The following is a 12142-nucleotide window of genomic DNA, read 5'->3' as shown; positions in this document are numbered from 1 at the left end:
GTTAATGCTCCAGTTTTGTGGACTGCTGATTTTCCAGGTACCTGGTTCTCATAAGAAAAGAAGTACTATGTACTCCCAAGGACTCTGCATTCAGAGGGAAAGATAAAAGTGCTCAAAAGTCACAGCAGGACTGTCTCTTCTTTTTTTTTTTTTTTTTTTGCTGCTAGTCTTGGCAGGGCATCTCGCCTTCAGTTTTCGAGTAAGACCTTTTGTTTCAGACACTCATTTTATTGATTTATTGGCCTTAATTCCAATTATAACGTATTATATTTTGTTATCTTGTGTTCTGATATCTTATCTTGTTAATAAACTTTCCTCCTCAGATTGTTGCCACTGTTTTATTTTTAGGCCCATCTCCCTACCCTTTCCCCTTTTCTCCTTTCCCCTTTCCTGAGGCATGACTCCACGGGTCCTCTGCCCCATTAGTCACAGAACTGCTCAGAATCAGTCCATAAATCACTGACAACTCCCCCCAATCCTTACCCAACTCACCACATGATGTGATCCTGTGTAATATCACTGACAAAAATAATAAAGCCATGACTTTTGTTTTTAATTGGGTCTATACATATATCAAGTGGTCATGAAGTTATAACCAAGTTAATAAATGTTTTTGTACTGAATATTAAATACTTACCAGCGAGTCAAGAACATTTTACATTTGGTTCTGCTCTTTTGCTTAACCTACTTGATCTTATTTTTGCAAACAGTTTCTGTGAGGACCTGTTCTATAGTCTTCCCAGAGATTAATGCAAAACTAACGGGTCTATTCTTTTTAGAATACTTATTCTCACTGTTGTTGTTGTTGTTTTGTGGATTAGTATAGTACTTTTTATATTTTCAGTTGTTTTAGCTTTTTTTTCATCATGATGTTTCAGAGATACTAGCTGAAAAAATCAGCCATTTTCTCATCATCTTTCTGTTTTAAAATAATCTTTCAGAGACCATATTACAATGGAATGAGAAACACTGAAAAAAAAAAATTATAATCTATATAACTGCGAATATTTGTTCTTTGGATGAGTCTCTATTAAAGAAATGTCCTATAAAACACTAATATTTTCTAATCTTAGATTTTCTGAATTTGATGTTTTCAGTATAATCATTTATAGATGTATAACATATGAATAGATATTTTACTTAAACAGTTACAAATGAAAACTACAGTTTTAATAGGAAGTTATTATAATAAACTAAAATATTACTCACAGCATTTATTTAAATACATGTTTTGTCACACATTCAAGGAGAAAACTAGGTTACAATTATTAGTGCTTTGTTGTTCTGATCAGTATTCTTATGAACCCGTAGTATGACAGGAAAAGATAACAAGTGTCTTACTGCACTTGTAAGACTATAAGAAAAAGTGTCTGACATAATATTTTGTTCCAGGTGGGAGTAAAAAGCATCTGCTTTCCCGACCCCTTACAGTCTAGCGTAGAATTTGATGGACAGAATGTTGGTACCAGCTATGGAAGAGCTGTTCAGCCTCAACTCCAAGTAAGTGAAAACTTACACATTTGGAGAATTATTTCAGAATAGATTTACAAAGCTTATTGATTTTAATAACAAACATAAATTAGAAATCCTTTTTATAAGGCACTATGGAGCACTCTAGTTTCCCATACTGTGAAATTCAATTTCTCAGTTAAACATGTCTTAAAATCAAAATGTAATTGCTTGTATACAGAATATCATCTTGCAAACAGTGACATCACAATCTGATATGTTATCCTTTCTGGACCATCACAGTGATGCACTGAAATTAATCTCTTCATATTATAAAAGTAAAATATTTTCTATTAGCACAAGGACAGCCCAAAAGAGGACCCAAATTCCTCTTGGTGGCTGTGTTATTTTTAGAAATACTGATAAAGGAATGTTGCTAACCAAACTAAGCAAGACTGTGACTCATATTTAGTAGATGCTAAATTAAATAAAAGAACTGTGAGTTCTCATAGATTCTCAGAAATGTAGAATAAAAAGGGTTGATCTCTTCAGGAGTTTTTTTGTTTTTGTTTTTGTTGTTTATTTGTGTTTTGTTGTTGTTTTTTTGTGATCAGACATAGAGGGAAAATCATTTTAATGTGGTGTATTTCTGGTACAAATTTAGAATATAATTTATGTGAGCAGTTAATTTTGATTTGAAACCTTAAAATAACAATTTCACTTCCAGTGAGTATTTGATGTGTGATTTACAAAATTTTCTAGTAGAGCTAGAGCATTGCTTCTGTAATTTCGTGTTTGATGACTGCACTTAGGACACTTCTCCTATTTTGCGAAAATTATAGGCAGCTTATTTGCTTCACATCCCTATTACTTTTTGAAAGCACAAAACAACCTGTGGCCTAGAGGATGCTTATTACTGCTAACTGATACTGATACTGATACTGATGAAGCCCAAAAATGCTTTAAACTCAAATTAAAAACAAAAACAAAACAAAATAAAAACAAACAAATAAAACAAAAACAACACCCTTTGAGTCTGATAATTAAGTTTGCTGTTATTATCCAATTGCAGATGACATGAAATTACTAATAAACAAGTTTTCATTTACTCTACATAGACTGTGTTTTTTAAAGAAAGCATGAGTAACTGTAAATTTTGGATCTAATGAGGAGAATATATCTTGAGACTTTCCAAATTATAATTCTAATGTGACTGTCTATTGTATTCTGAGAAAGACAAATAGATTTTGAGCCATCTTATATCAGAAGCGATGCTGAAGTGGCAAAACCTTTCCTAACAGTCCTGTTTGCCACCAGTTCTTAGATGTAGTGAAGACGTATATTATAAAACAAAGATGACAGTGGGAGTCATGCCAAAAGATAACAGGCATACACTGTATACAACGGAGGTGCCTCAATTTCTGCATGAAATCAAGTGCAACCCTAAATATTGACAATACTTTCCAAAGTACCTGAGGAATGATACCTTCAACAGCAGTGATTAATGAGGTAAATAACTATAGTGGGAAAAGATCCGAAGCCAGAAAATAATAACCATTTGAGCCCAGCTCACTCTAAAAAGGATGACAGAGACTATTACTTAGGAATCCCGGGCACTGATAGACTTGCTTAATATACATAGATTTTTCCAACTGCATCTTCATTTGCTTTGTTTTTACATTTGACTGTGAACAGTTTGTCACATCAAAAATGAAATGGGATAAATGATTTGTTTTCTGATTACTGGTACAAATCATCAGGATTTAGACTTTCAGAAAGCCACTGAAAGTTAATAAATCTGGAAAAGTTAGCCAGTAACAATGTTTCATGGAATATTTTTTTAATTATATTTTATTGCCTATTAAAAATAATTAAGACATTTTTAATTGCTTACTATATATTTTGCAATTATAAGATCAGCTAGAAAAAAGTTAAGAGTTCTAAATCCAAAACAGAAGCAATTCATTTGATCATGTGTAAGGTAAAACTAGGATGAATACCTCTGTAGCAACACACTAGATTTCACCAGATGTGAAGAAAGAATATTTTGTTAAAATAGCATTAAAAGGAGAGAAGCATAGTTAGTAGCTGTGTTAAAAATGTGCAGTTGACCTAGATGGTCAAAAATTATCTTGTTGAAAAATTGCTTTTCATCAAAGTGGTGTATTTATCTGGCATAACAAATGACCAATATTTCTGATATGGGAAAACATGATCCCAAATTACTAGAGTTGATGATTATAGTTTTGTGAAAATAAATAAATACATAAAGCAGCTCAACTTTATGATGTGGAATTTGAACTGTCAGAACACACCTTTAAGGAAGTAGTCACAGCAGTTTCATTTTATTTCTCTCTCTCTTTTTTTTTTTTTTTTTTTTTTCCAAAATGAATTATAAATTTAAATAAATTTAATAACTTTACAGTAACTTTACAAAAAAAAGTAAAAGGGTAAGGAATGTAAGTAGCACCTTACTGCAATACTGAGCTGTAGCACAGTTTGCTTTAGACAATATATACAGTCATTAAGAATGTGACAAGAATTCAATGTGATTATCTTGCAGAGGAAAAAAATGAACACATAAAAAATGTTTATATTTGTGCAACCTCACTTCAGAAAGTGCTTTGATAAAGTCTCACATAGTAGTTTTGTCACTAGATTGGTGATAAGTGAACCGGATAAGCAGTTATAATGTGGGTGGAAAATAGCCTGAACTGCTCAACTTACTGTGCTGTGATCTTATGATCAGATGGTCACCAGTGAGTAGTAGCTGCCTTCAAGGACCAATACCATGGCCATTAATGTTTAACATCTTTCATTAACAACTGGAATGGTAACGAGTTCACTCTCATAAATCTTACAGGTCACAAAAAAAGCTCAGTGTTCCCTAGAATTCATCTTCACGCTGCTATATATTTACCACTTACTTTTCAGACAGTTCAAAAAAAACTTCACTGGAATGTCATTAAAGACTTTTACAGGAAAAAAAATAAAGTAAAATAAAATTGAGAAGGCTGTCTGTCAGAATACTGAAACTAAATTACATATTTCACAAGTATTTCAGTTTCAAAATGTGTAAAAGTGAAAGCTCAGAACTTGTAATCTTGTCTACAAATAAATCCTGGTAAAATGAAGTGTATGAAAACAAGTGCTCTTACTGTTTGTTTTACAATTTCAAACTTTTCAGTTGGAGAATGTTTTTGTTCTGGTTTCCTTATCTCTTCCTAATATCAAGTCTAAATCTATACTCTTCCAGTTAAAAACCATTTCTTCTAGTTCTGTGGCTACATGCTCTTTTAGAAAGTCCCTCCTCAGCTATCTTGTTGTCCTCCTTCACGGACTGGAAGGAGGTCCTGGAACCAGATACCTCTTCATCTTCAGTCTGAAAAGCTCCAGTTCTGGAGTTGGGTACAGCTGTTACAAGTGGCGTCCCGCAGGGGTCAGTACTGATGCTCATCTTGTTTAATATCTTTACTGATGACATAGATGAGGGGACTGAGTGTACCCCCAGTAAGTATGCAGATGACACCAAGTTGGGAGGTCATGTCAATCTGCCTGAGGGTAGAGAGGCCCTTTAGAGGGATCTAGATACGTTGAATTGCTGGGCAGAGGTGAATGGGATGAGGTTCAGAGTGCCCGGTCCTGCACTCTGGCCACAGTAACTCCATGCAGCGCTATAGGCTTGGGGCTGAGTGGCTGGATGACTGTGAAGAGGAAAGGGACCTGGGGGTGTTGGTTGACGCTCGGCTGAACATGAGCCCACAGATTGCCCAGGTGGCCAAGACAGCCAACAGCATCCTGGTCTGCATTAGAAATAGCGTTAACAGCACGAACAGAGAGGTAATCATCCCCCTGTACTCAGCACTGGTGAGGCTGCACCTCAAGTACAATGTTCAGTTTTGGGCCCCTCACTGCAAGAAACGCACTGAGCACCTTGGAGCGTGTCCAGAGAAGGGAAACTGGTGAGGGGTCTGGAGCACAAGCCTCATGAGGAGTGGCTGAGGGAATTGGGATTGTTTAGTCTGGAGAAGAGAAGGCTCAGGGAAGACTTCATTGCACTACAACTCCCTGAAGGGAGGTTGTGATGAGGAGGGCTTTGGCCTCTTCTCCCAGGCAACAAACAGGACCCGACAAAATGGTCACATGTTGTGCCAGATGAGATTTAGATTAGACATAAGGAAAAACTTTTTCTCTCAGAGAGTGGTCAGACACTGGAATGGCCTGCCTAAGGATGTTTTGGAGTCACCATCCCTGTCAGTGTTCAAGAGGTGTCTGCACAGATAGTCTACTTCATGAAAATGTCAATCTATAATGAAGCACCCCATTGTGAAACTGTCTGCTTAGTTTAAATGGAATAGTAATATTAGATCAGTCCTAGAATTTGAAATAATAAGCAGTATATAGACAACAGGTACTTTTTTTTTTAATTTAAGTATCATGGTAAGTACAATAACCTCTGATACTGAATATGCACAGTGTGTGAGCTGAAGCAAGTATTAATGTAATCTTACTTTGGTTTCAGGATTGCAGCCTATAATTCATTTTTATACATGTAATAAGGTATTTCTTACATACGGGTTATTTCAGGTTTGATTTTATTTTATTTTTTAATACTGATTTCAGATGCTTTTCACTTACTAAATGTAAGCATTCAAACTGATAACTGTGCAAAATATTTGCCTTGAGTCAAATATTAATATTTCATTTAACACTGCTCAGACATTTCTGAGATTATGCTTTGCCAAAATATATTGTTTTGCCTGTAATTTTTAAGAGATGTACAGCTTTTCCTTGAGATAAGCTGCTACTTCTGCTACTGGAATATGTAGTGATATTTGGCAAGGCTGTGGATAGATGTTGCTTACATTTCTGTCATAGACTGCCAAATCTTGCAAAGTGGTTTTCCTCTGAACATCTCAGTTTCTTAGAGTTGTCATCTGCATGGAGGTACAAACATATCTCAGCCCTCAACTTCTTAAGCTTATGGATATGCAGTCTTTATGCCATTTTGCTAAGTTGACTGAATGTATTTTCAAAATCTTATCTTCAAAAGATAACACATATTCTTTGTAAAGTCAAGAATTTACTGTTAGTATAAATAATATTTTAAATCTCTTCTTGATTAATTTAATTAATATTTTAAATTAATATTTCTTTATACTCCAAAATTATTGTTATTAGTCGAGGAAAAAAAATAGCAAAAAGAAATAAGGAAAGAGCAAATAAGAAGAAAACATTAGAGAAGAGAGCTTCATAATAATAATGGTTTAAACTGTTTCACACGCACTCATGGTATTTACCTCTGAAATTGTTTGTTGCCTTGGAGGTTATAAGATTGGTGATACTGAGGCAGAGGTAACAATCAGCACCTTAACTCTTTGGTTGAAATTATGTCATTACATGAAATGACAAACATATTTAACTTGGTTATGCTTAGTAGCAATTTAAGATTTACAGAGAATATGAGATAGATCAAATGACTTAATTTTAACAGCACTTACTCATTAACCAGTTTGGAGATGTATAATGTGATTTAGTGAAATAAGTGATAATTAAACTAAATTAAAATAAAGCTAGGCTTCCAGAACCAAAGAGCTACTGTTTTACTTTTTTGCAAATTCAAGTCCTACCTGTTGAACAAATTTAGGCTTCTTACATCCTTAAGAATGTAGTAGTAGTATCTCATATTAGTGAAATTGCTGGTCAGACTTTTCCTCCCCTCCCCTCCCCTCCCCTCCCCTCCCCTCCCCTCCCCTCCCTCCCCTGCCCTCTCCCCTCCCCTCCCCTCCCCTCCCCTCCCTCCCCTCCTCCCCTTCCCCTTCCCCTCCCCAGTCCCCTTCCATTCCCTTCCCTTCCCTTCCTTTCCCTTCCCTGCCCTGCCCTGCCCTGCCCTGCCCTGCCCTGCCCTGCCCTGCCCTGCCATTCTTTGTCCAGGTAAATATTATTTAAATGGAAATTTGTTATAGAAGACATTGAATATGTATATGAATGCTTCAGGACCATAATGAAAACATCAGATTTCATTTTCATTTATATTATTTATAAATATTATTTACTTATTTGTCTGTGGCCCTGAATAATTAACGTGTGTAAAAAAATACACCCCCATAAGCAATAGTTCATAGCTAGTGGCTAATTCATTGATTACTGCTGCTTTAAAATATTACTACAATTTGTGCTGACACTTACAAGTAACGTGATTTAGGGACAACACTTTCCCAATTAACGTTGCAATGTGTAACTTTATTTAAAAATCATACTACAATGTAAAACCTATTAAATAAGCAATAGAATTCCTATCACTAGTGCACAGATATTTATGTTATAGAAATTCACAGTTATTTAAATATTTATAAAATGAAAGTTGAGAGAAGCAGTTTTGAAAAGCAGTTAATAACAAACAGACATCAAGGGAGTCATCATTAGAACAGCAAAGTGCTTTGCAACTTCAATAACTTCACTGGTGCAGAAGCAGGCCATCAAATTTAATTAAAAGCAGTCAAAACTAAACTGAAAAATTGAACTGCAAAAGCCTATCCTTTGCCAGCAGCTGAAGGCAAACAGAAAGAGAAGGGAGAACCTTGAAAGTAGTAATAAATTGATAAGCCTCACTGCTGGCAACTTGTAATTTGCTCTGTCAAATTTTAATATCACTTAAACTAGATTAATAGAATAGTTATTTATTTCCTATCTTAAATCTTTATGCACAGTCTCTCTGCTACAGGTTTGTGTGGTAAATTAAAATCTGAAGTCAAAGTCTCAATTCATTTCCTTTCTTGCTATTTTTTTGTTTTGTTTTGTTTTGTTTTGTTTTTCTTTTAAATAGTTCTGAAATCTGTATTTGCTGGACAAAAACAAAGAGTTCAAGACAATTTGGGAAAAATAAATAAATATCAATATTATTTATACTTTTTTGTTGTTTTTGTTGTTGTTCTTTTCCCAGCTCTTGCAGTGAGGTTTAATATCTTTTGATACAACAAAGGTAAATATCACTTGGAATGTGAAGTATTGACATCTCCATCTGCCACTAGAGGTTCCTATGGTGAAATGAAAGAAAAGGAGGCTCATTTGTAATACAATAGGGCTAGCAAGTTTATTGCTGTTTTATATGCTCAGATTAATGTGAATATATGCAAACTGTACCACAAGGACAAAACCAATTTACCCTAGATCATTTTATTTTATATAATAATGTGCTTTAATGAAGCTAAAACTTCCCTGCTGTGACCTTATTATGTTTTCCAACATCAGTAGGAAATAGATTATGTTGAATCGTAACAAAGCTCGTGAAACAGTAGGAATTTTGAGACAGAAGATCAGTTAAATTTAGTGGTCAACACTGAAATAGAAAAGACAAGAGCAAAAGAAGAATTTACGTAGGTTCTGGGAAATATTACACTTGGGATAAAAATAAAAATTAAGGTAGAAATTTTTATACTCAATTTCCTACACAAGTTTTAGGAAAAAAATGATATTATTTTATAAAAGGAAGTGAGGTAAAAAATAAACTGGTATAGTGAAGGACAGAAGAACAGTTTCCCTTCCCTTCCCTTCCCTTCCCTTCCCTTCCCTTCCCTTCCCTTCCCTTCCCTTCCCTTNNNNCTTCCCTTCCCTTCCCTTCCCTTCCCTTCCCTTCCCTTCCCCCTCCTACTATTATTTTTTCTTTAAATATATAATTTTTTTCTTTTTTTCTCTGCATAAATTTAAAATGAAGGCTTGTTGTTGTTGTTGTTGTTTTCCTCAAGTCTCTGTAGTGCAAATCTGAGTCCAGAACTGCATCAATTCAATCAATGAAGATACAATTTATAAAAGGCATTCTAACTATATATCCCAGCTTTATTATCAGTGGGGTGCTGTCTCTAACACAATAAAATTCAATATTAGCTAACATTCTTTAATCAAAACAGCTTTTAAATAACTTACAAGCCATTGCACTTCCATTCTTTCTTTGATCTTCTGCTTAATCAATGGAACTTCCACTGCATTACCTCAAAGTTAACTAAGTTCCGATCTGCTTTTTCAATGTGATTTAATTAAAAGATATGACCATACCTGAGATTTATCATTTTAATGGAATTTTTGACATTTTCCCATTCAGATATAATTTGTTACATTAATTCACTGAAGTAATACACACACAAAACAAATACATTCCTGAATTTCCAAATAAGTTTAAAAGTGTAGGGGGAAGAATTATCCTTTAAAAATAACTTTTTCTTTTTTATTCTTATTCTTATTTTTTATTTTTAATAACTGTGCTCTTAACATGGGCATTGTAATTTTTGTACTGCTTGACACTATTCCTTTTGTGTGATTTGTGACATAAGTCAAATGCTGTTTCTTTGTTTTGGCCTGTAAACATTTCTGCGTACAAATTCCTGGAAATCTATCCAATGGAGTAGACATTCTCAGCATCCTGTACATGTTGTTAGTATTAAACTTTTTAATGAAAACATAGAAATGGAAGTCTTTCATAAAAGAAGCAGCTGATGAAAGCTACTTGTTAAATCGAAATACAATTTGATAAGTGAAAAATAGAAAATCACATGTGATTATTTATTTATTTATTTATTTTTCCCAAGGATTGAAATCAAACTATATTTTATCTTACATAAAAAACATGGTCGAGAACATGTTACTAAGTCCATACAACCAATCCCATTATGAGAATGAAATATATCCCCCAAAATTACTAGGTAAATCTGACAGATTTGTTTTAAATAATGGACTAATATGTTTGAAATCATGGACTAAAACATAATTTCAGCAACATACATATTTAGTAGGAAACCCAGTTTAAATTATTTTTCATAACCAGATTATCCTTCTGTCTTCTTAAAAAGGTCAAACTTTCAGCTAAAAATACTGCTAATACAGTAATTTAATTACAAACATTAATGACCAAGTGAGGAACATTTTCCTTTTGAAAAAGAAAGGAAAAAACTCTGAAGATTAACAGAAGTTTTATTTTATTCATTGTTGGGCAGTATTTGGTATCTTTATTACTAAGAAATCTGTACCTGTCATAGCTTGCAGCTAGATGTTTTATTTATGTGTCATATCTTCTATGGAGTGCAGAGATTTACTGTGTAAGAACTGCAAAATTACAGCTGTTCATTTATTTTTAAACTGCTGTACCTGGAATGAAACAGAAAAACTCTGGATGAAATAGAACTGGGAAGTTCTGTAACCTGTACATTATCTATGTAGGTTGCTCTGAAAGTAATGCATCTAATTTGTTTTAATGTAAAATAAAACAGATATGAAAAGCACAATACCATTAGATGATAAAGTGATTTCTCAGCTACTAAACACTGTTCTTCAATATAAACGCCACTATTAGCTATGCATTTTCACCAGCAGTGACCAAGGGACTGCATTCCATATTTCTAAAAATCTGTACCAGCAAAAATGACCCACTGTTGCTGCTTTCATTGCTGAAAAGGATCACCTGTTTCCTTACTCTGCTCACATCCACAGTTTGGTCTCCAGAAATGTTTGTTTAGTAAGTGTTGAGAAGTATCAATGGAAGCCGTTTTTTTTTTTGGTTTTTTTGTTTGTTTTCTTCTGTATGGAGGAAATTCAGTTACATACTTCTGCTTCCACGTCCGACACCATTTTGTCAGACTGCCCCTCAGCTGTGATCCATTACACAGCAACAAAATGTAACGAAATATTGGTGTGAATCGTCAACCTCTACCTCCATACCACTAATATCTTCTTGTGATGTCCTGTTCCAAAAAGAATAGGTTGCACACGGTGACTAGGAGAAGCAGTAATGACATTGCATATGAAAATTAGATTAGGCAATAATATTTTTCAACAGTGAATATAGATAGTGTATGTTGTAGAACTGTTAAGTCTTGCAAGAAGTGGGTTTTCTATTTTTTTGTCATGTAGCATATATCAAAAATACCATAACTATTCATTTTTCTGATAGGGAATAAAGAAGATTTTTTTCTTACCCTTGAAAATGAATAAATAAGTAAATAACTATCGAAGTTCTAAAGCAACTACACAAGATTACAGTATTTATAGTTATTTTAGCGCATTAAACAAACAGGCTTTTTGATTTTAGCACAGGACGTTATGATTGTCATTTAGGTAGTGTCACTGTATGATATTGCATACATAATATATTATAAGATAAAACATTTAAAATGAACAGATTATGAAATGTATTTAATTTAATGCTAGACTACTTTCGGCAGCTGTTGTCATGTATTGATATATTGACCCTAAAAAAATGTGCATATATTTGCAGGAGGAAAAAAATATTTTCAGTTGTTTTGGTTGATAAATTAGAAAGAGTACTTATCCTTCAAAACTGCATATTTGTCCTTAAAATCCATTAGTCAGTGTGTTAGCCATCCATAACACAACTATATGAAAAACACCGTGCTAACCACACATTTGACAGACATGCTTCTTCAGGTAGAAATCTGTCTCCTTTGTTTAACTTACGATGAACAAAGTGTGTGCATCAGCAATCAAAAACTATTAAACTCTGTAGAATGGAAGGTGAACTTTTCATTTGGATCTGCTGTTTATTTCCGAAGAAACAGTAAAAAAGAAAATTATTGCTCACACTGAGTAGGCTGTAGAAAATAACGTCAGAATAGTCTTTTCTTTAGTAGTTCGTTATTGTGTAGACTTCATAGGTTATGGGAAAATAATTTACCTGGAACTGTTT

At 33.9% G+C, this 12142-nt stretch overlaps 1 protein-coding gene across 42 annotated transcripts in view; it reads left to right on the top strand.

Annotated features, from left to right (window-relative positions):
- Positions 1 to 12142, top strand: part of PTPRD (protein tyrosine phosphatase receptor type D) — a 1051440-nt gene that overhangs the window by 287690 nt on the left and 751608 nt on the right. For all 42 annotated transcript variants that reach the window (XM_032441550.1, XM_015848960.2, XM_015848962.2 and 39 more), the window contains exon 4: positions 1393 to 1500. The gene's annotated coding sequence lies outside the window, so the exon portion shown is untranslated. The remainder of the gene's footprint in view (positions 1 to 1392; positions 1501 to 12142) is intronic.

Source organism: Coturnix japonica, chromosome Z (genome assembly GCF_001577835.2).
Source record: "Coturnix japonica isolate 7356 chromosome Z, Coturnix japonica 2.1, whole genome shotgun sequence".
NCBI classification, from domain to species: domain Eukaryota; kingdom Metazoa; phylum Chordata; class Aves; order Galliformes; family Phasianidae; genus Coturnix; species Coturnix japonica.
Note: the sequence above shows the minus strand (reverse complement) of the source record. Positions and strands in the feature narration are given on the sequence as shown.